This window comes from Canis aureus, chromosome X (assembly GCF_053574225.1).
Source record: "Canis aureus isolate CA01 chromosome X, VMU_Caureus_v.1.0, whole genome shotgun sequence".
Taxonomy (NCBI): Eukaryota; Metazoa; Chordata; class Mammalia; order Carnivora; family Canidae; genus Canis; species Canis aureus.
In genome coordinates this window covers 12,694,113-12,718,129 of record NC_135649.1, presented here as the reverse complement: position 1 = coordinate 12,718,129, position 24,017 = coordinate 12,694,113, and the positions used below count along the sequence as shown (strand labels likewise).

The 24,017-nt window shown below is 38.0% G+C and overlaps 1 long non-coding RNA gene across 14 annotated transcripts in view; it reads right to left on the bottom strand.

Annotated features, from left to right (window-relative positions):
- The window catches only part of LOC144308794 (uncharacterized), a 136,006-nt gene that overhangs the window by 67,573 nt on the left and 44,416 nt on the right, over positions 1–24,017 (bottom strand). For 4 of the 14 annotated variants that reach the window (XR_013375114.1, XR_013375121.1, XR_013375115.1 and 1 more), the window contains 2 exons: positions 6,018–6,133; positions 3,887–4,747 (listed from right to left, as the gene is read on the bottom strand). The exons of 8 other annotated variants lie outside the window; for them this stretch is intronic. This is a non-coding gene — a long non-coding RNA (uncharacterized LOC144308794). Of the gene's footprint in view, positions 1–3,886; positions 4,748–6,017; positions 6,134–24,017 lie in introns of those variants that run through there. 2 more of the 14 variants (XR_013375117.1, XR_013375116.1) reach the window with 1 other exon arrangement.

Below are 24,017 nucleotides of genomic sequence, written 5' to 3'. Positions count from 1 at the left end.
TTTGCGCTTCCTGAATAGTAACCTGTTTACCATGTAGACTTGGAACTAATTCATTTTGAAAATGATCAAATACTAAAATGATGGATTACATTGAACCATCTAATCAAGAACTGACAAGGGGAAGCAAAATACTTGAAAATCAATGTCACAGTTTAATCTAAAAAAATAAAATCAATGTTACATACTATTTACAGTCTTTGCTGAATAAAGGAAACCATTTCTAGGTTTCTGATCAAATAAGATTTCATGACTTTTGCAAAAGAACACCATGTCTATGGTCAGTAATTAATCTGATAGTTACCCAGTGAGCACCTACTATGTGGCAATCCTTGAACACATGTTGAATAAAACTATAGGTCCTCAATCAACTGTGATGTTAAACCGAGCATGATAATAGCAACAATAGAGATGCAAAGAGATGTGCTGTGTGCCAGAAGTCGCACTTGAAAAATAAATCTAATTTTGTCATGTAGAGCTAGTAAACTTTATGGAAAGGAAGTAGCATGCATGAAGTAGCAATCCAAAAGGCAAGATAGTTGGAAAATTGTTCCCGGATTAGTGTATCATGGATGTATTAGGGTTCAGTGGTTCCCCCAGAGAAATGGAAACAATGGGAAGATATATATAAATTCAGGATATATACATATCCTGAAAGATAATGTTGCAGACTCTAGTCTGAGCCTAAAGGCCTAAGAACTGGGAGCACTAAAGGCAGAAGAAAATCCATGTCCCAGCTCAAGTAACCAGGCAGAAAGAAAAAGGGTTGAATTTCTCCTTCCTCCACCATTTGTTCTATTCAGGTCCTAAATGTTTAATCTGGCAACCTGTGGCTAATCAACACATGAAATTAACTATCATAACAGAAAGAGTTTTACTGGAATCTGCATGCTTTAAAGAGTGCAAATGTGTTCTAGTTAACATTTATAAGGCACCTATTATGTGTAAGTTGCTCTGAGTATGGAGATTAAGACAGTGTCCTTGCCTTCTATGAACTCACAGCCTAGTGGAGAGAGGAGTAGTGACAGGAGATGGGTAGAAGAGTTGTAAACATAAATAAAAGAAATGGAGTTTCTCTGAGTTAAATGCAACAGCAGAATGACATACATAGCAAGGATATAGAAAGAGCATTAACTGTCTGGAGACTCTGTGTGTGTTGTGTAAAGGCTTTATAGTGTTGGTACAGGGCACTTGAGTAGGGTTTTGAAGAATGGATATTCACCAAGCAGACAAGGCCTAAGAAGAGGCATGGAGGCATACAGCAGCATGGTAGGTACAGAAAACTTGCAGCATTTGAGTTTCACTGGGCCAACAGGGAGCAGAAAGACATGAGGGTGGACAAGCAGACAGGAGTCAGATCCTGGAAGATCTTGCCAACTGTCTTAAGCGTTTTGGACTTACACTTGGATGTTATGAGAAATTGAAGGTTTTAAAGCAGAGAAGTGAGGTGTCTGTCAGATTTGAAGTTTAGGAAGATCTTTCCAGCTGCTGTGAACAATTGTTCTTGAACTCAAGTGTTTTTCAGAATAACCTGGGAAGCTTATAAAATGCATATTTATGGATTCCACTCCCAGAGAAGAGAGCATGGAATTCATGCATGTGCATTTTAAGGATTCAGAGTTGTTTTTTTTTTTTCAGGTTGCAGGTGGTCTTCAAATGGATTTGGTGGTAGCTATTGGAGTTAGGGGCAATTCCAGGATGAGGGAGACCAGATAGGATAGCATTACTGAAGGTAGTAGGATCACAAACTCTAGATTACGGTTTAGAGAATAAGACAGGGGCTTCTGAGGGGGCTGAAGTACTTGATACATCATTAATATATAGCTTCAAGCACAAAAAAGACAAGATCCAATTATGAGAGACGGCTGTAACACAAGGTTACGGGTGCACTCACAATAAGGTACCTTGCTAAAATGTCTGTCTTGTTTACAATTCTCTGCCTGAGGTCAGATTTGGTTTGCAACGACTGACTCTATAGGTACACAAGCTGATGACCCCAGGTGTTCAAAGGAGAGGTCTGAAGAAGCTGAGAACCAGTCAAAATTCTCTAGGGATGCCTAAGAGTGTTGCTAAGCAGGGACAAGGTCCAGCTGTAGAGCTGCGGTTCAGCAGCATGAAGTGTTCAACTGTTTCCAGCCTATTCCTCAGGAGAAAAAAAAATATGAAGTACAACATACATGTTAATTAAATGTTTTTGCCATTCAACAGATCATCATCATTTACAAATGACTACACAAAAAACAAAACAAAACAAAAAAAAAACAAATGATACACAAGTACAGCATGCAAAACTATTGGAATTGTGTGAAAGAGAGGGAGAGAGAGAAAATTAGGATACATTTCATCATAAGTACATAGTCTACTGCCACCAAATCTGTTTTTCATAGATGCTGCTGCAATAAATCTTTGATACACATTTATTTTCCCTCCCTGTGGCAAATTTTTTATTTTTATTTTTTTATTTTTTATTTTTTTTTTCTAGTTTCATCTGCCAGAGATGATGGGAAATTTTTATTTTTTATTTTTATTTTTTTTAAGTAAATTAATTTTTTATTGGTGTTCAATTTACCAACATACAGAATAACACCCAGTGCTCATCCCGTCAAGTGCCCCCCTCAGTGCCCGTCACCCATTCACCCCCACCCCCCGCCCTCCTCCCCTTCCACCACCCCTAGTTCGTTTTTTTAAATGGATAAATGCAGCTATTGTAGCATTTGACAAGATAAAGGAATCACACATTTCCCATGACCATAACTAATTTAGGGCATTTTTGTTTTTGCATATTCACTTTTTGTCTTTGTTTCTTGACACATAGCTATATTTTGCTAGTTACAGCACACTCACAATTTTAAATTTTGCTTCAGTATTAGTTTGTTAGGGTTACCATAACAAAATACCATAGAATGGGTGACTTAAGCGACAGGTTTATTTTCTTATAGTTCTCTGAGATCATAGTATTGGCAGGGTTGGTTCCTTCTGAAAGCCATGAGGCAAGGGTCTATTCCAGGCCTCTCTCCATGGCTTGTAGACGGCCACCTTCTCCCTGTGTCTTCACATTGTCTTCTCTTTGTTTGTACCTATGTCCCCAGATTTGCTCTTTCTTTTTATATGTGGAGCTCTCTTCTCTTTTGCTGTCACCTCTATAGGAAACATTTTTCTTGGGAGGGAGCAGAGGGTTCCGTTGGGTGGATGCACTGGAATGCACATTGTGCCTTTTATGTTGTTTCCCATTTTCCTGATGTTATAGGTATTGTTTCATTAAACATCTTCATGCATATGGCCTTTTTGCTTCTCTTCAAATATATCCTTAGGGTGAATCCCAAAGAGTGAGATTACTAGGTCATTTTTATGGTTTTTGATTAATATTGCCATATTGCTTTTTAAATGGGCTATGCCAATTTATATGGCTACCAGCAGCAGTATTTGAATATACAGTTTTGCTACAATACCAGCATTTGGTGTGATAGTTTAAATTAGTTTATTTAATAGGTGCAGAATATTACAGCATTGCTATTTTAATTTGCATTCCTCAGATTACTACTGAGGTTGCTCACTGCTGGTTTTCTGTCACAGATTAGAATAGTTCATGTAAAATATCAGAAAACCTTTATTCAAGCATTAATTGCAGAATTCACATGAATTTAAATTCATTTATTCATTAAAATATATCTTTTGGTACACTTTTGATGAGCATCTGCTCTATGCCAGATATCGTGTTAGGGATAAAAGATACAAAGGCAAACAGATTCCTTGTGTCTATAATAGGAGGTATATGTTGGCCTTTACTGTCACTTAGAAGGTTTGTAGAAAAGTTCCGAACTTACACAGTTAAATTTGAACAGCCCCCTGTGTCAGGATCCCACTAGAAAGAGATGACATATTCAAAGGAGTATTTGAAAAGAGTTTAATAAAAGAACTACTTAAAAGTAAGGTAACCAATATGGAATAGTGAAGTATCATAGATTTTAGCAATGGTGGAAGCCATTATCATCCCTAAACCTAAAGGGACAAGGAAGGCAACCATTAATGGAATACAGAGAGAGCTATCGAAGAGGGGCCCTATAGGAACTATAGTCTTAGGTAGAGGAGACAGGCCCTGACCAACAGCACCCCCTTTCAACTCTTCCTCCTCCCTCTGACCAGTGTTCTGCAAGAGCTTCCCAGAGGCTCTCCCAAATGGAGCCTGGATGAGCCAGTCAATCATGTCAGTCTACCAGGACTTAAAGAAGGGCAGAGAAGGTCAGAAAATGGGCAAATAGAATATCCAGTATTGGTCCACCACTATCCCCCTGCCAAAAAAGGAATAAAACTGTTTCATAGCCAAACAGGTGAATTTGGAATATCTACTCTGAAAGTGACCTAAAACAACTTGCTTGAAAATAATCCTGTACAGCATCACTTGGGGCACATTTCTTTAAAGCTGCAAGACACCAGTATGTTTGCCACTGCTAACGAACTGTCCTTATTTGGCAAGAAGTGGGAATGACAAGAGAGAAACATTTCATCAGATCCGGTGCTGCTCCTGACCCAAGTGGGCATTTTAACAATGCAGTGCTAAGTTAGGATGATTCAAGTGTTTTAATTAGAAAGTTACAGTCTCACTCAGGTTACCCTAAATCATGGAGTCATTGTAAGTTGCCATAGTAACTGATCCGATGCTCTGTTTGTCTGGGTGTCATTGTAGATGCAGGGCTCTCTTTCTCTCATGGCATCTTGATTTTTCTTTCTTCATTCCAAACATTTTCTCCTGCTAGATCACCTTATTATCCAATCAATTTCTGGCTGGAAAGAATTTGACTGGTCTAGCTAATCACCTAATAGGATTAGCCATTCTTAGGTCAGGTGGTCCAGTGATGATACAGTAAGTACTATCCCTTGCTCAAGAAGCAGCCTGCTGACGTTTTTATTAGCAGAGACTACAGAAAGAGCAGTTTCCCTTGGAGGAAGACAGTGAGAGTGGCACAAAGTCCTTGGAGCTAATTGGAAAACCATAAAACTTTCTTATCTGAAACAAATCTCTCCCATATTCACCCCAGTCAAGATTAATTACTCTTTCCAACAGGCTTCCATAACTATTTTTTACAGGTTTATTGAGGTTTAATTGACATATAATATTCTGTACATGTTTAAAGTGCAAAAATTGATGATTTTAGATATAGGGATACATTCCTGACTTCACCATCATAATAAAACTAATGAATATTTACATCAATATAAAAGATTTTTTTTTTTGTTTGCCTATAGGGGGACATATGACAAAGATCCTGTCCGGAAGGAAATCAATCAATCAATCAATCAATCAATTAATGTCAAGTTAAAGACAGGTAAAGAACTAACTGCAGATGGGCTAGGCATAATGAAATCAAATAAAGACTCGACACCAAACTGCAAACAGTACATTGTGCCTTTCTGTTCAAGATTTACAATCCTGAAAGAATTGTATTTACTTGGTTTGGATCCTGCGCCCGCCCCTGGAGCAAATAACCATGGCAAAGGGATCAGGATCTCAAAGTATTAACATGAACACTAGTGGCCTGTCATCCCTGCATATTGAGGCCATTCCCAGAGGAAGAACTGTCATCTGGAACACCATTCCGAGAGGTATTTACTATGGGATGATCGAGATTAAGAGACGTATCCAACATCACACAAAATATAAACCTTAGCTCCCTCTTTTCTACTCTGCCACATTTGTGTTACACTGTTGAACTTTCTGTCTGGTGGGCATTTCGACTGATAGGGATTTGCCTTCTCTAGGAATCTGAAAAATCCTATTTTTTCTCATCAGATTTATATCTCCAAATTAGCTGCCCTTAAGTTCTTTCATTTTTGAAATTGACCACTTCAGAGTTAATGCTACAAAATTTGCATGTCGACTCAATTCTAACCCTTAATGGAACACACACACACACACATGCACACAGACACACACACACACACACACACACACAAGACAGCCTGCCTCTCTCCAGGACTCTTTGTATATCTGAATTTTTTTTCCAAACCAGGCAATTACTTACATGCAGTTGTGGGCATGATATAGTGACTTTGTGGGTGAAGGATCCAGTCTGTATCAGTCTCCAGTAGTTCTGAGAACCAGGAATAAAGTAGATTCTGGAGCTGTTCTTGTTTTGGTCTTTAAATAGGAATAATGAAGTAAAATTAAAGGGAATAAGAATAAAATGAACTAGATAGATTTTGTCTAATCAAGATTATGAGGATAAGAGTCGTCTTATTTATGTTTTTTAAAAATTTTTGTTTAAGATAGAACGAGTGAGAGAGAGCAAGAGAGCACATGAGCAGAGGGGAGGGGGAGAGGGAGAAGCCAGCTCTCCAATGTGGGGCTAGATTCCAGGCAAACACTTAGCCAACTGAGCCATCCAGGCATCTCTTATTTATGGTTTTAAAGGGCATGGAAATTTTCCATAAAAAGAATAGGGATTTGTTGAATTCTTTGCAGCAAAACATCACAATAAAAGGAACTGAAATCACATTAAAGCAAAACAGAAAGTGTTCTTTAGTCATAGTAAGGAACTTTCCTTGTTGATGTGTTAAATTGCAAGAATGGGGACCGAGGGCTATGTGGCATTTCTGTTTCCTGGAGAGTTCTAGGGAAGGGCAAATAATCCTGCATTGTACCAAACTGCACTGATCCTACATTGTACTGAAGCCGAGGAAAACAGACATTCTTTCAAGCTTTTTTTTTTTTTCCAGCTCTTCAATCCTACTATCCTCTGATGGTTTTCACACGCTATTCCACCAGCAACGAGTGTCATTTAAAGACTTCTCTGGAAAGAGAGACCTCATAGGCTCTTTTTCAGGCCTTTTGCAGTTTAGTTGTATCTCAAGTCAAGTGAGCACTCACTCTGGATATTATTTGTATTCATTTGTTTGCATAATGCGTAAAAATTAGAGATATTTTCAGATCTACTTTTTTTTTATCATTTGTTTGGCTTAATTAACCTAAAGCTTGAACATATAATAGCATTTTCTTTTAGAACTCTCCACCCTGGTTTACTGCCAGAATTATTAATAGCAATGAAGAATTTCAGTGGTAAAGATACTGGTTTAAGAATGACTCAGAGATCTTTAGGGAGACTCAGAGAGTCCACAGAGGCTCTCTCTCCCCTCCCCAAAGTCATAAAATGACACTAGGAAAGGAAGGGAGTGTAAAGACATTAAAATTATTCTCTAGGGGCATCCCCAGTGGCCCTTCGGCCCGGGGCGTGATCCTGCAGTCTTGGGATCCAGTCCCACGTCAGGTTCCCTACATGGAGCCTGCCTCTCCCTCTGCCTGTGTCTCTGCCTCTCTCTCTCTCTCTCTCTCTCTGTGTGTGTGTGTCTGTCATGAATATATAAATAAAATCTTTAAAAAAAAAAGAACTCAGTTAAAATTATTCTCTGGTGAAGACCAAAGATATAATTGTGGGTAGGCCTTGAGTTGTAGTTTCTACAGTGCACCCTCCAGCCAAAAATACTACAAAATATAATGAAACTAGTCTGAGGAAGAGGCATCCCCCTTGCTCCCACCATATTCTGTCTTTCTGAAGAACTTATCAGCCTGTGAGAACAAAGTATTTGATTTCTAAGGCACCTTCCTAGAGGTATTTGAAGGAGTTTGCGGATTTTAAAGATGATTTCACACATCAAGGGAAAAGGAAAATGGTAGCTCCGACAGTGTTTTGAAGGGAGGCTACCATATGGCCTTTAGAAAGGTAACATTCGCCAGAGTTTTGTTAGACTATGAGATCCTCAAGGTCAGAGAAGCTATTTGGTTTTCCCACTCAGAGAGGATTGTGGAAATACAACATAATGGTTAAATTACAGACTGAGGAAAGCCTACTTCGTGAGATAAGGCTGTAGCTAACAACCATGTACTTGTGTTTTCCAAAGGCAAATGGCTTCGTTCACTCAGCTGTAGTAAGAAACTACAACTTACTAAGCACTTAATTCTGTGCTGTGCAGTGTGTGAAGAGGTAGAGATTCAGTCCTGATTAAGACATCATTCCTGTCCCAGAACATCTCACACACTCAGGGGAAGGGGGCAGGAACTGACTATTAAACAGGCTATTAAAATGCAGATAGTTAGGTATTGTGGTATGGGAAATATGAGAGGCAGTGGGATGGAGTGCAGAGGAGGGGCAGGCACTTTGCCAGGACCCAGCAGGGAGAAACGGAGGTAGACACGGATTTTGGAGTATCTGCTGTTTTGTATGCTCCACGCCACAAGCCTTCTCTGTTAGAAGGACTAAGAAATATTAGACGAATTTTAATTTTCTTTAATGTTCTAATTCTTTTTTTTTATATTAAAGCTAAAATAATTTTTTTTTACAATGCACCATTGCAAAAAAAGAAAGGCAGATTTCTCCGATTCCTTATTCAATAGGCAATTTCCTACATGAATGAGATGGTGTCAAACGGAATACATTCATTCATTCAAAAAATTACACATTAACACCGCAAGAAGAATTTGATCAAGAATTCACCAGACAGAACTTGGAAAATACTCCACTGAGGACCACTGAGCTGCCCTTGCCAAGGCGAAGGACAGGTAATTTGCCGTGACTAATTGAAAAACATAAAGAACATTAATATGAAAAATGAAAGCATAATCCATGGTATAACAGGCAGTGAAACCATTCACGTAATTGATTACTCTTCAAGGTAACATGTTCTTCCTCTCAGGAATTTTTCTTTGGCCCATTCTGTTTTAAAAGCCTGCTAAAGTGACATCATTTGAAAGGTCATGGGAGCAGCTGTCTCTATACCAGTGGTCCAGAGAGTGAGACTAGGATGCTCACAATTTGGGGAAAGAATTATTAAAGAAAATATTTAGAGACCTTAGTGAAGCTATATGCTCCATCTGAACATGGTGAGACATAATATTAAGACACGATGATTATTATATCAATGGCTTTTAATTTGAAAACAAGTAGCAGGTTATCAGAGGACCTAGGTTTTAGTCTTCGCTCCACTGCATACTAGGTGTGTGAACTTAGACAAGTCGCTTATCTCCACGGGATTCTCAGTTTCTTTATCAGTAAAATGAGGATAGTAGGAACGTTTCTGCTTGTCTTGCTAGGTTGTGAAACACCAAATAAGAGCACTGGTGCAAAAGCTGTTAAAGACCATAAAGATTAAACATAAAAATAAAAGTAATCAATGTAGAAAGACTGAACCTTTTGGTATTCATCAAGCATTATGGAGGTAAAAGTAATGGGGCAACAGAAAACAGTAACTGAAGGCACAGCTCTGGCATCAGAGTCCAGGTTCAGATTCCAACTCCTCCAGCTCTGTGTGACCTTAGATAAGATAACCTCTCAGAGCTTCACTTTAAATCGTGGGGATCATATTGATCGCTTTTTCACAGGGTTGTTCTGAAAGATCAATGATGTGATGCACGTGAAATGCAGAAAAGGACTGTCCCAATTGTATGTGTCTGTTCCAATTACTCTTCTGAGTAGCCTCCTGTCCTATTCTCCTTCACCTGTGGGCAGAACTGTTAAGTCCTAGACAGTCAGACCTCATGAGTTGAGCCCCACCAAGACATAATTAGGGCAAATGTACACATAGATTAAATCCTTCTTGATTATGTCCTTGAAGGATAAATTTGCTAAAAAATGAAAGATGTCACACATATGTGGTCAATTGATCAAAGGTGCCAAAGCAATTTAGTGGAGGGGAAAATAGTCTTTCACAAAATAGTGCCCGATTAACTGGATATCAATATAGGAAAAAAAAAAAGTGAACACCAACTTCTACCTTATGTCACACGTAAAAATCAACTCAAGATAGATAATCAATGTAAATGGATTCTAGATGGACCTAAATGTAAAACTCCAAACTCTAAAACATCTAGAAAAAGACAGGAGAAAATCTTTGTGACTTTGGGGTAGGCAAAAGTTCATAAATAGAACACAAGAAGCACAAAAATATTTAAAAAGTTATAAATTTGATGTCATTAAAACTTAAAACTTTTCTTTTTTATTTTTTTAAACTTTTATTGTTTAAAAGGTATTGTTGATAAAAAGAAAAGACAAAACTTGGAGAAAATATTCATAGCACTTACATCAGACAAAAGTACTTATATCTAGGATGTATAAATACCTCTTATAATTCATTAATAAGAAAACAACCAACCAATAAAAATGGGCAAAAGATTTGAAGAGATATTCCCCCCCCCAAAAAAAAATAGTCACAAATGGCCATCAAATGAATGATGCAGCCAAGACCAGATTTAAGAGGGGCATTGTCTGGGCTCCATAAAATATTGCTAGTTATGCTGCTAATTGAGGCCAAGGGGCAGGGAGAGAGGACTACCCTGCTGTGTCCCACCACCTCTTCCCATACATTTCTCTATTTTCTCCATTCCTCTTGCTTCTTCTTATCCTTTTTACCCTGAAGAGAGAAGGTTTTAAAGGGCTCAAGTCCAGTGGTCTTTATTTGCTTCTCGATCATATAGCTAGTTCTAGGCAGAACCAGAAGCTAAAGCCATCCTGACTCCCTGGATGTAGGTTCTTCATGGGGTGCCATGGGCCTGGTTCGTTGCTCTTTCTTCCCATCTTTAGATTAACACTGTGTGCTACTTTAAGACGGGCAGCCCAGCAGACCTAGGGCCACATTTACATTTGGGATGTTTTCAAAGCAGATGTGCAGTGTCACTTGCTGAGATCTAGTATGTGTTTCTCTTGCACTTCGAGTGGCAGACTTACACCTCAGCACTTTGGACAAAGATGGGTAATCAGCATTGGCTTTGGCTCCCAGAATCAAAGTGTACATTTATATTGCTGCAATGCAGCTATGCTTTCAAGCTGATGTTCTCAGCTATTTGTAAGGTTCTGCGAAGTGCCCCTTCTCTTGCCAGTATGGGAAAAAAATGTTTCCCCAGAACTGCCCAGAATCATCTGCCACTAACTAGCTGTGTGACCCTGGGCAGTCACATCCCTCTGTGGGCCACAGTGGCCTCATGGGTAAGACTGGGGCTTGAACTAGTTGATCTCTGAAGGCCCTTTGGCTTTGCCATTTTTTACATTCTCCAGCTCCATGATTCCAAGTCATCAGCCTTAACACTGAAATGCCACCAACACAGAGTTAGGTATATTTTTTGCTGTTGATTTGCAGTCTCTGGGATTCCTCTGCCTTGTTTATTGCTTCCTTGGAGCTGTCTTGCATAATCTGCCTGCTTACGATCTTGCTGTTTCTTACAGATGGTGTAGTGTTTGAAAGGTGAAGGCAAGAGTATTCAATGCAGAAGTGTAGACACAGACCTATCCCTTTCTGACACTAAAGCTACGTGTTTCTCCTGTTTCTTGTCCTCTGCCCCCTTCCAGTTTGTTCCATCGCTGCATTTGGGTTTTATGATTACATCTGCAATAGCAGGCACAGATGTTTTTCTCACTCAATTGTATGGTTAATGGTGAGATGGATTTTTCAAGCAGATGCTCGCATGTGGGTGCTATTCTTTTCTCTCCTGACACATTCTCTACACAAACAGCAGATTGTGTGTCTGGTGTGCTTTGAGCCTCACAAGAGAATTCAAGCTGAAAAATGCGGGGCTGATTTTTAAACTCTTACAAAAATAATGCAGGCACTCAACTTGATAAACACTTGATAGCACTCCAGCAGTCCAGATCCAGACCTACATCTCCAGCCTTCGCCAGTTTTAGCTGAAGAAGCTGAGATTAAGAATTTGTCCTTTGAAGGGTTGCCCTTATGAAGGGCAAATGGCATCAGATCCAATTTGAAAAGAGCTGGACTCGTGTGCTCTGTCACTGCGGTTTCTGTGACTTGAGGCATGTTATTTAAGCTCTGTTTCTTCATCTGGGAGATGGGATTGATAATACAAAGCTGGTGAGCATCACCAGCTGGTGTGCTGAGTTGCAGAGGTCCCTGCTCAAGTCCAGTCCATGCTCACTATGGCATGTACAGCTAACTGGAGCTGACTGACCAGAAGTCTATTTGCACAAAGGACTGAGAAACCTCTTGGGGGAAAGACAAATGTGTGCAAAGCTTGAGTTTGAGCTTAACTGAAATTTCAATAGTGCCAGAGCTTCTCAATGTTGGCACTACTGAAATTTGGGGCTAGACTGTTTATTGTGATGCCTGTCCTGTGCATTGTAAGATTTTAGCAGCATCCCTGGCCTCAACCCAGTAGCACACCACCCCTCAAGTTGTGACAATTAAAATTGTTTCCAGATATTGCCAAATGTGCCTGAGGGGAAGGGGTCCAACTGAGAACCACTGCCTTAGAGGCGTTCAATTCTGGCTTTAAATGCCAGCTCTTATGCTTACCCAGGGTCATGCTGCTAGTAACTCTCTGTGCTTCAATGTCCTCATCTGTAAAATGGGGTTCTTAGCTACTTGGTAGGGAGGACTGTTGAGATAATTCAAATGACAGATGTGTGCAAATTCTGGCACCTAGTAAGACACTACCTCTCTGCAAAAATAGGGCCTTTGCTTGTTCCTTTACTCTTCCCTAAGATACTCTCTGGCTCTTGCCCCACCTCTCTGTGTCTTGTGAACTCCAACTCATCTTTCAAACCTCAGCTAAAGCATAATTTGTGGGGGAAGCCTTCCTTGGTCCCTCAGACTATATCAGAGCTCAGGGCACTTTCAGCACTTATTTTGTTGATATTATACATTCTAAGACTTGGGTGATCATTTCATTAATGTTTTTTGGATTACTAGACTGTAAGCGTCATGATAGCAGGTGCTATGTCTCTCTGGTTCACCGTTGCATTGCCAGAGCTCAGGGTGGTGCCTGGGACAGAACATGCATTTAATAAAATATTACTGAAGGCAAGGAGGAAGCAAGAAATGAGGAGCTCAACACAGCAATTCAAATGTCATTGTCACCAATTCAAATGTCATTGTACCTTAATTCCCCTAAGAAATTATAGGCAGCTAATTAGCCCAGTGAAAAGAATACAGTGACAGGAGAAGAACAGTAGTTTTAAGGAAAGTCTGTCACTGGAAACTCTCTCCAACTTAGTTCTCATAGACTGTGGAATTTGGTGGGCCCAAGAAATGGAATACCTCCTTTCCAGCTGAATTTGAAACTAAAAGAGTAGAGAGATGAAGATCAACAATATTATCTTTATTCCTAAAAACTGTTGGGTCTGGAGAACATAGTTTATGTGTACAGCAACATACTCTTAGTACTGTACCCCTGAATTAGCTAGATTTACCTAGTCATAGGCAGCACTAAACAAATCCAGCACACCACCTCCGATGGGGACTTGCATTTACAAAATTCATAGTATATAGAACTAAGACTATTTGTTTTCTTACAGAAGACCTGTCCCAAAGGGAGAAGCAAGAAGTGTTGAGCTGAGTGAAGATTTTCTTCCTCCTGTGGAGAAAGGCCAGGAGCACTACTCTAGTGCAGGTCCTCCATTTAGGAACATGATGCAGTGGGAAAGGACATCACTCCACATCCACTCCTGCCAACAGACTTATGCCTGTCTTCAAACAAAATAGAAAACTGGGAGCAAAAATTGACATAGGCATTTCATTAAAGAGCCTGTAATATATTAGGACTCATGCAGTATTGCTCTGGGACTTCTCTACCTGATTATGATAAAAAAAGGAAAAAGAAGTGATCTTCCCCATTTTCCCACAAAACTCTGAAGCTTTGTCATCTTGAGGGCCCTAGTGAATTGATCTCACCAGTTGTTTCTGGAGAAGATGGTAGCCCCATGGAAATAGAAGTGAGTCCCACCCAAAGTGGGCATGCTCAGTGGATGAAGCAGTGCTCAGTGCAGGGCTTCTAGATCAGGATAAGAAGCTGTGTTTAGTTAGCAATTTTCAGAGGCTAGTAGTACAAGAAGCATGGAAATGATAAATGCACCCTTGTTTTATTTTTATTTTATTTTTTCAAAGATTTCATTTATTTATTCATGAGAGACACACAGAGAGAAAGAGGCAGAGATACAGGCAGAGGGAGAAGCAGGCTCCATGCAGGGAGCACCGGGGCTGCCCCCACCCTTGTTTTAAACTCTGGCCTACATAAATCAGGAAACTTTGTATGTGAAAACAAAAGCTTTGTAAACTGTAAATCTATTCAAATGTGAAGGGCTATTAAATTTTCCCTTTTCACAGTTTCATTTGTTTCAGTTCTATCCCAATATGCTTTTAGGACCTTAGGTCTTCATGATATTCTGTTGCCCAGTTGCTGCGGTGTGGCTACTTTTCAGGATTGAGACAGATGTGTAGGTAGGTATGGTGGCTTGAGAACCATCATATATCGTGATGTGCTTGTGTTACCCGATCTTAATAAAAGCCTCAGACCAAAAGACTAAAATGGGCTTCCCTAGACTGATACATTGCACATCCGTCTCCGACATTTACTGCTATATAGAAAGCATGTCCTGTGTGGCCCCAGATGGGAAGAGACTTCGAAGCCTGTGTTTAGCCTCTCTGGATTTTGCCCAATTCATATTTTTTCCTGTTGCTTTTGCTCTATAGCCTTCGCTGTAATGAACCTTACAGCTATTGAATCTTGTCTTTGTGGTGAATCAACAGTTGAAGGTGGTCTTGGGGCCCATGAGACACTCTACTTTCAAAATATATCCAGAGGTTAATGACTTTATACCATCTTTTCTGTTCCTGCTCTGGTCCAGACTACCATCTGTCATCTGGGAAAATATAGTACTGCTTCCACTCTTATGTCCCTATATCCAGTTTTCTAAAAAGCAGCCAGAGTAATCTTCAAAAAATGTAAATCTTATTTCATCATTCCCCTACCTGTTCAATAACTTCCAATGACTTTCCACCACATATTTAAATAAAAGTCATGCTCCTTATCTAGCTACAACATCCAGCATGATTTTTCCTCCTGACATCTCTCTGAAATCATCTTTTACCACCCTCTCCTTTGATCATTTTGTGCCTCTTTGTTTCTAGAATACCTCGAGTTCATTCATTTTGGCAGAAGCTGTTCCTTTCATCTAGAAAGATCTAGCTCTAGTTCTTCCTCTCTATCTTCCCAGGGTTGGCTCCTTCTGGTCATTCAGGTCTCAGCTCAGATGTCACCTCCACAGATCACCCTAGGTTTTAGCCCTTCCCCTCAATTACTTTTATTATACAGCCCTCTTTATTTTACTTGTGCCATTTACCAATATCTGAAATTATCTTGTTTGCTTTTAGAACCCAATCCCCTTGAAGACAAAGACTTTGTCTTTCTCATTTACCGATGTTTCCCCAGTGTCAAGAACAGTGGCTGACTCATAGTAGCAGACATTCAGTAGATATATTTTGATTGAATGGATGAAATCTAAGACAATTTGCAGTTTTAAGGAAGTTCCTATTGGGATATGTGTGTGTGTGTGTGTGTGTGTGTGTGTTTTGAAACATGCTGGAAAAACCTTTAGGTAGATAGTGTATGTATAAGGCTAGGACATTTCTCATACAATGAAATATCCATCATCTATATTACTCATTGTTGTGTCCTCAGTTTCTGGAACAGTGCCTGGCTTACAGTAGGTGCTCAAGAAATATTTGTCAAATAAATGAATGGTGCCTGATAAAAAGTGTGCATCGCAAATATTTGGAGAAAAACATAAGAAGTTATGACATACCACAAATACCTGGGTAAATGGTTTATGTCTTTCCCCTTCCATGTTTCACATTTCTCTTCCCCTCAATTAAAGCTATTTGTTCATTCTTTCAATCAAAATTTATTGAAGGTCTAATATGTGCTAGTGATATTATAATATAACTACCCAAACTAACTAAACTAAATGTATTACTAGACCAAACATCTTTAATAGTTGAGTTCATCTTATATCTTTGTCAATTGGGAAGTAAGAAAATTGGTAGACAACTGGAATCGCAGTATATCATGTGATATCATAAAATCTGACTCCACATCTAAAGATTTATACACAGGGAGAGAATTAAAGGGATAAAGCTGGATAAAAGATCTAACAATGGTATAGACTGACTTTTTTTTTTTGTCTACTCCTAATGCCCATGTCTATTGCTGGGATTTTAAGAGAGTATTTCTATGAAGTTCAATGTACTTTAATACATTTTACAAAAGGATTGACTGCCTTGGTCAGTTAAGAGTGGGTTGTGCCAGCCTGATAGCATTATTTGGATGCCTGCTATTTGGGTAAAACTTTAAAGGTCAATTATCTTGGATCAAAAAGACAAGTTATTTCAAGTATTTTTGGACAATAAAGAGCCTTTGCAGTGTCTAGGAACCTCAAGGGTGCTATAATGAGCTTTCATGTACATAAGTATCAATTTATACCAGTGAGATAGATCCTACAAATGAAGTGGTTGGATGAAAAGGTATGCACTATTAAAATGTTCATAGTTACTGTCAAATTACTTTCCAAGATGCTTAGAGCAAATGTATACTCCTGCCAACATCTGTGAGATATTGCTCTTTTCCTGTACCTGCACTCACAGTAGGTATCATAAAACCTTCTAATTTTCTACTCTAATTAAAAAAAAATCACACACTTTTGATATTTCATTTTTCATTTCCTGGAAAACTACTCAGGTTGTGACTATTTTTACATGTTTATTGATTAGATTTTAATTCTGGAAATACTGTATTCACACTCTGCCTATATTATACTGTATTAATTGTATTTTCTATGATAGATGATTATTGACTTGCTGGATTTTTTGTGTATTAGAGATGTGAGTTTTTTGTCTGTTATATTTAAAATTTTTTTTTAAAGATTTTATTTATTTATTCATGATAGTCACAGAGAGAGAGAGGCAGAGACACAGGCAGAGGGAGAAGCAGGCTCCATGCCGGGAGCCCGATGTGGGACTTGATCCTGGGACCCCAGGACTATGCCCTGAACCGAAGGCAGGTGCCCAACTGCTGAGCCACCCAGGCGTACCTAAAAATGTTTTTTTTTAAAGATTTAATTTATTTATTCCTGATAGTCAGAGAGAGAGAGAGGCAGAGACACAGGCAGAGGGAGAAGCAGGCTCCATGCCGGGAGCCCGATGCGGGACTCGATCCCGGAACTCCAGGATCGTGCCCTGGGCCAAAGGCAGGCGCTAAACCGCTGAGCCACCCAGGGATCCCCCTAAAAATGTTTTATTCTCATTTTTGTTGTTTGAATTTATTTATAGAATCTTTTGAGATACTAGAAATTTTAATATTTATCTGATTAAAGTGATCAGGTTTTTATTCCTTCTGGATTTTTTTTTATCTTACTAGGAAATCCTTATCCATATGAATTCACAAATTATTATCTTCTTACATCATTGCATTTTTTCCATTTCAGTTTTAATAATTCCAACATATATATTTTTTCCATTTCAGTTTTAATAATTCCAAATATTCCAACAAGATGAAATATAAATTAATTTTCTTCCTAACATATTTCAATGGGCCCAATTAGATTTATTGAATAATCCTTCATTCCCTCACATCTTTGATTACTCCTATTTAAATATATTTCATCCCCGCTTATGTTTGGATCTATTCCTTGACTCTGTTTTTCTGTTCTATTCATCCATTTGTTTATTCTTTTGTCAACAGCGTAGTCCTTTGATCATAGCAGCTTTTTGATATATTTTGATATCTGATAGGTCTAGTTCTTCTACAATATTCTTCTTCAAAAATCTTGTCACTTCTTGCATTTCTTCTGTCATAAGAACTCTAAATTAATTTTTTATAATTGCAAAGAAATTCACTTGGATTTCGATTGAAAATGAATTAATATACTAACTCCATTGCCTAGCCTTGTTATTATCAACTATTTCTATTTTTTTTAAAGATTTTATTTATTTATTCATGAGAGACACAGAGAAAGAGAGAGAGAGAGAGGCAGAGACACAGGCAGAGGGAGAAGCAGGCTCCATGCAGGGAGCCCGACGTGGGATTCCATCCCGGGTCTCCAGGATCACGCCCTGGGCCAAAGGCAGGCGCTAAACCACTGAACAACCCAGGGATCCCCTTATTAACTATTTCTAAATAAAGAAATATTATCTCTTTAACCTTAAAGACTGCTATTCAGATGGAAAAATCATTTTGACTGCAAATCAAAATCTGTAATTCATGTCTGATCCTGTGATGTGCTGCTCATATGTTTTCTGTCTCTGTAGCCTCCTATATGTCATTACTGATGAGTAGTCACATGGATATCTTATGCTTCAGCGTCAATTACTCTGAAGGGCATCTGCCTTAGTCCTGGAGGTGATCCCCAGAGCCCTCTAAAATTATTTTCATGTAAGCCACAAGATTTACATTTCATCTTATAACATATCAAACCTACTCAATGGTATTTTGAAACAGATACTTAATTTGCATTTAGGAATACATTATGCCTTTAAGGTATTCCCTTCCTTTCCAAGGACCATGAGATGTCTATTAATTAAGGTACTTTTTATATGGTTTCAGTATGTTCTTATAATTTTTCATTACAACATGTATTCCTTGGTATTTCATAGATTTTGTGGCAATTGTGAACAGAATTTCTTATTCTTTCTATTTCAATTTCTAATTGTATATTGTTAGTATAAAACAAAGTTCAACTTATTTCTAGCCAACTTCCTTAATTACCTTATCCTGATTGTTGATTTATTTGGTGATTTTGAGTTTTCTAGGTACACAATCATTTGCAAGTAATATTGATTTTTGTCTCATATTCTAAAATTCTACATATTTGATTTTGCTGTCTTGTTGCATTAATTAATAGTCCAAATAATAATTACAGATAGAGCAAAATATTTTTTATATTAATGCTCAATAGTTATACTGAATACTATGTAGGGGGAATATCTGAATACTTAATGACAAAGGAGATGCACTCATGCACTCATTTTAAAAAGATACAGAATTATTTCTGGGCTACAGTCTAGTTTTAAAACACACACACTCTCACATAAAATACAAAAGAAAAAAAGAACCCTGGGTGAGTCAACATAGAAACTGTATCAACATAGGATGATAGAATTTTCCCTTTTAAAAAATATTTTTTGGTTTTTTACAATTTCCACATTGAGCACATACAGTTCTCATGATCAGAATAAAACCACAAATATATTAAGAACAAGATAGAGATTTTTAGGGGAAGTACTATCAGATAATGAGAAGGAGCTTCTTACTTAGTCCGCAAGGTCTAGCCACTAAGTTCCAAAATATTAACTGCAGAGAGTTTTTAATATGATGGCAGTTGCTCAACACCCCATCTTTATATTTCTATGACTCTGGTTGCTCTCTTCACAGATTTATGGAATGCTGGCACTGCAACTCTCCTTCAGTGCAAACTGGCTCTGCCAACGCCATCTGCAAAATGCATTTGCTGAAAAATGTATTTGCAAAATGACTACTTTGTTGGACGTAAGTAGAGGAAAGAAAGAATTTCTGCCGAATGCTGCCTAGAAGACCTCCCCCATCACTTGAGAGTCCCCTTCTCCCCTAGAGATCTTTTTCTTCTTTCTCTACCAGCGATCATACCCTTAGTTGACACCATTCCAGTTAAAACTGGTCTCTTTGCAGGCTTGCTGGTCAGCTTTCCTCTGTTTCATGCAGGTTATAAAATGGTTGTAATTTCTGTACTTGCACAGAATTAAAGAACTTGCAGTCTCATGTTTTATAGCCTTTGTCCATTCTTTCTAAGGAGATTTTATTTAGAAAAGATGTTCACCTGAATTTGCTATTAGCTGTGAGTCAGCCAATCTAAGCCACAGGAGCATCTTAAATTTTAAGGATAGAGGCTCTGTAGGCTTTGTTGTCTGTGGCCTTTGATTTCTTTCCCTCCTCGCATGAATAGAGTGGAGGGCAATGGAGGTTAAGGAAACCACATGGAGCAGAAGCTGTCAAAGGCTTATTAAGTAAAATCTAAGACAAGAATTCCAAACCCACCAAGCTTGAAAGCATAAACTTTCCTTCAAACACTTAGAACATGGATATGTTCCTTAAGGTGTTTGGTTTTGTGTTAGAAAGTCCAAATTATTTTTCATCTTGTTAAAGAAGATTTTTATGGAAATGTTAATATTTTTAAGTGGACTGCTATATACTGAGTGTGTGTTCTTGGTTTGAGGAAATCAGGAACATCCCACGTTTTGGTCCATATTTAAGGTTTTAGATGGTATTTTCTTCCTTTCTTTTATTTACTAACAGAGATGCTACTACTGAAAACAAACTGTTGCTTTGTCAAAGCCCATATTCTGTTACTCACTGTTATTTATTCAGAGTCTAATAAAACATTATGCTACTAATCAAAGGTGATAGATACAAAGCATTGTTTTGTCTTCTGGCATTATGGATTATGCTAATGGCCATCTGCCCATAATTGATATTTTGTTCTTCAGTCACAGAAAAACAGAATAGACTATAAAAGACAACTATTTTGTTGTGATAGATGCTTTTGCAATTGTCTTTTATTCTCCATTATGTTTTTCATAATTTCTTAGTTAATTATTTAGTAGTATAATACTTTTATGGCACTAGGACTGTCACTGCATTCCAAATGGGGATTTGAAATATATTGTATATACACAGTGATGTCATCCCTAATAACCTCACTGTGCAGCTGGAAAATAACAATCAAGCCCATAACAGTTAAGACATATTGGGGCTAATATTTTTACTTTTCTTTTCATACATGTTGAAGGGTAACTTGCACTTTAGTTTTCTGTAGAGTAAGGATTAGTAATAAAAATAAGCAATCCAGAAAAAGGTAGGCTTAATGGTTATAGTGATAAATCAATTAGGCCAAAGTCATCTTCGATTTTGCATATATAGCCCTAAATTAGAGGGAAACTCATTTCTTCAAGGAATTCATTTGCAACTCCACTCTCCATTTTGTTAATAATAAATTTATTTTTTATTGGTGTTCAATTTGCCAACATACAGAATAACACCCAGTGCTCATCCTGTCAAGTGCCCCCCTCAGTGCCCGTTACCCATTCTCCCCTCTCCATTTCAATCAGAAGTTCCCCTTTGTAATTGTGTCTGGAAGTAGATGCGGATATATGTAGTTGAAAAACATTCATTGTGTATGTGAAGAGAACTCCACTAAATACTATTAAATACTAGGAGGGAATACAGAAGAAGTCAAGTATGTGGTACTTGCCCTAGAAAAATTTATGATCCAATTGGGAGCTGTAGTCTACGACTTAGGAACATTTGTAAGCAAGGCATCCGGGATGAATTGATAGAGGCCTTAAGTGCTGGAAGATAAGGATTTGGGTAATAAAATTACCCACAGAAATTACTCACTATTTTGAAGGGTCTAAACCAAGAAGAGAAGTTAAAATCTTTCCTGAGATCTTTAGAATCTGCATGCACACAGTGAATAGACATCATCATTTAAAGGTCATGGTATAGTCCCATGGTAAAAAGTAGCCCTGCATTGATAGTTGAAATGGCATCATTGGTAATACATGTCTTTGAATTAAGTAAGTGCTCCTCTCTCCATGAATTAAGTATGATTGGTATCTCAGAGACGTTAAGTGATGTGATTTTCTTGCCAGAGTCAATAGCAGAACATGTATCTGTATACACAGTTTCAAATTACAGACATGACAAGCTTTTCAGATCCTCAAAAAGAGAAGGGATGGAACATAATGTCTGCTCATTTTTCTGTCGAGTTCCTAATGTATCACTGTATATTGTATATTAGCCTTTTGTTTTTCATACATATGGCAAATATTTTCTCCCATCTGTATTTTTCTGCTGTTGTTAGTACTTTATTATGGCACCTTGTGCTACGTTTTTAATTTTTATGTTGTCAAATATAAGAACTTTTCCCTTATGTGTGTGTGTGTGTGTATATATATATATATATATATATATATATATATATATATATATATTTGATTTAATGTTCAGGAAGGCATTCTCTACCCTAAGATTACACAAATAGCCTCTTTTGTTTTCTTCTATTTTTTGCTTTCAACTTTTATGTTTATATTTTTAATTTATGTGGATTTTGTGTTGATGTATGGTATGAAGTACAGTTTAACTTTGTTTCATTTTTCCCCCAGCTTGTTGTGTTATCATTATATATTTAATGATGACAGAAAAACCTTTATCACATATTGAATTACAATGCAAATATTGTTTTTTTTTTGTTGTTTCTGGAATCTCCATCTGTTTAGTTGATTTATTTGTCTATTCTATTTAGTGTCAGGATTATATTCTTTTTTTGCTGTAGTTTTATAGTGGATTTTTATATTTGTAGGGCAAGATTCCCTCAACATATTTTCTCTTCCATAAGAATTTTAGAATCAACTTGTCATGTTTCAAAAGAAACTTTCACTGGGTTTTTGGTTGTAATTGAATTGAATTGAACTGAACTGATGGCTTAATTGGAGGGAATTATCTTTATAATATAGAATATTCTTATATAGAAATATAATCCACCTCCACCCTCATGCTTGTTTATATGTATACTTCAGTCATGTATTATATATTTTTATCTCAAAAAAGTTCTACACAATTGAATCTGAAGTCATTTTAACCATATTTTCCATGTATTTATCTCTTTCCAACTTATTTTGCATTCAGTCAACTATATTCAAGAGCAGTTGTGAAGCTCTGAATGCCTACCAGTGCCCATGACACCACTCCCATGATTCTTCCTTAATGAACATGGATCCAATACTCTGACCACAACCAACCAGAGATCAGCACCAGTAACATATAAAATAAAATTTTTGGAAAAAAAAACAACTCTGCTCATTAAAATGGTTACTCTCTAACCAATCTAATCCTCTCTATTGGGGAATTTATTTTATTTTATTTTATTATTTTATCTTATTATTTTATTTTATTTTTAAGATTTATTTATTTATTTATGGGGGGCAGGGGCAGAGGGAGAGAATCTCAAGTAGACTCTCCACTGAGCAGGGAGCCTGACACGGGGCTTGATGTCACAACCCATGAGATCATGACCTCAGTCATAGCCAAGAGTCAGATACTCAACTGACTGAGCCACCCAGGTGCCCCTCTATTGAGGAATTTTAATTTGGAGATACAGAAAAAGTTAGTGATTGGTTGTTGGGCAGAAACTGGATGAGAGAAAATATGAAGTAGAAGAACAAGGCAGCAAAGTTCATAATTATTCAGAAGCCGTGAGATAAGAGAATACAGAGATGACCAGGAGTAGTAGCCCAAGTGGAACAAATGGAAGCAGATAGAGGGAAGAGCTGAGTCAGGAATATGGTAGAGCTGTGATAATAGGGAGCAATAAACATCTGTTGGTGAAGGGATAGAAATAAGACTGGGGGGATCCCTGGGTGGAGCAGCGGTTTGGCGCCTGCCTTTGGCCCAGGGCGCGATCCTGGAGACCCGGGATCGAATCCCACGTCGGGCTCCCGGTGCATGGAGCCCGCTTCTCCCTCTGCCTGTGTCTCTGCCTCTCTCTCTCTCTCTCTCTCTGTGACTATCATGAATAAATAAATAAAATCTTTAAAAAAAAAAAAAAGAAATAAGACTGGGTCCCTGCTGCTTGTATCTTGAGTAATATTCCAGCTCTCCAAGGGCTACTATTGAAACTCTTTCCTGTCCTTTGTTTCTCTGTGTATTTTTCCAACTAGCACTTTTGAACTCAGTCAATCTGAACACGTCTCTGTTCCTTGCAAACTGAAAGATTCCAGTAACATTATTGCCTTCTTTGAATTTGAGAACCTCCTGCTGAATTCCATCCCAAATAATTTCTCCCTGTTTCCCTCTCTCCTATAAAATAAAGCTCCTAGTTCAGACTCCATATCCTTAAAAGTACAGGAAAAGAGCAGAGAGTTGCTTGGGGACACCTTTACCTATCAAACAGAGGATGCTAGAAGTGGTTTACAAGAGTTGTCTATGTAAATGTCTCCAATTCTTCACTTTCCATTCTTCCTTGAACCCACTACCCCACCATTCTACCACAATTACTCTTGTGTAGGCCAGGGAGCGTTTCCACATTGATTAATCCAGTGTTCAATCCACCTTCCTCAATTTATTTAATCTTTAGCAGCATTTGAAATATTTGATGACTCGCTTTCTTGAAACACTACCTTTGTTTAGCTGCTGACATCACACTCCTCCTCTTCCTGCT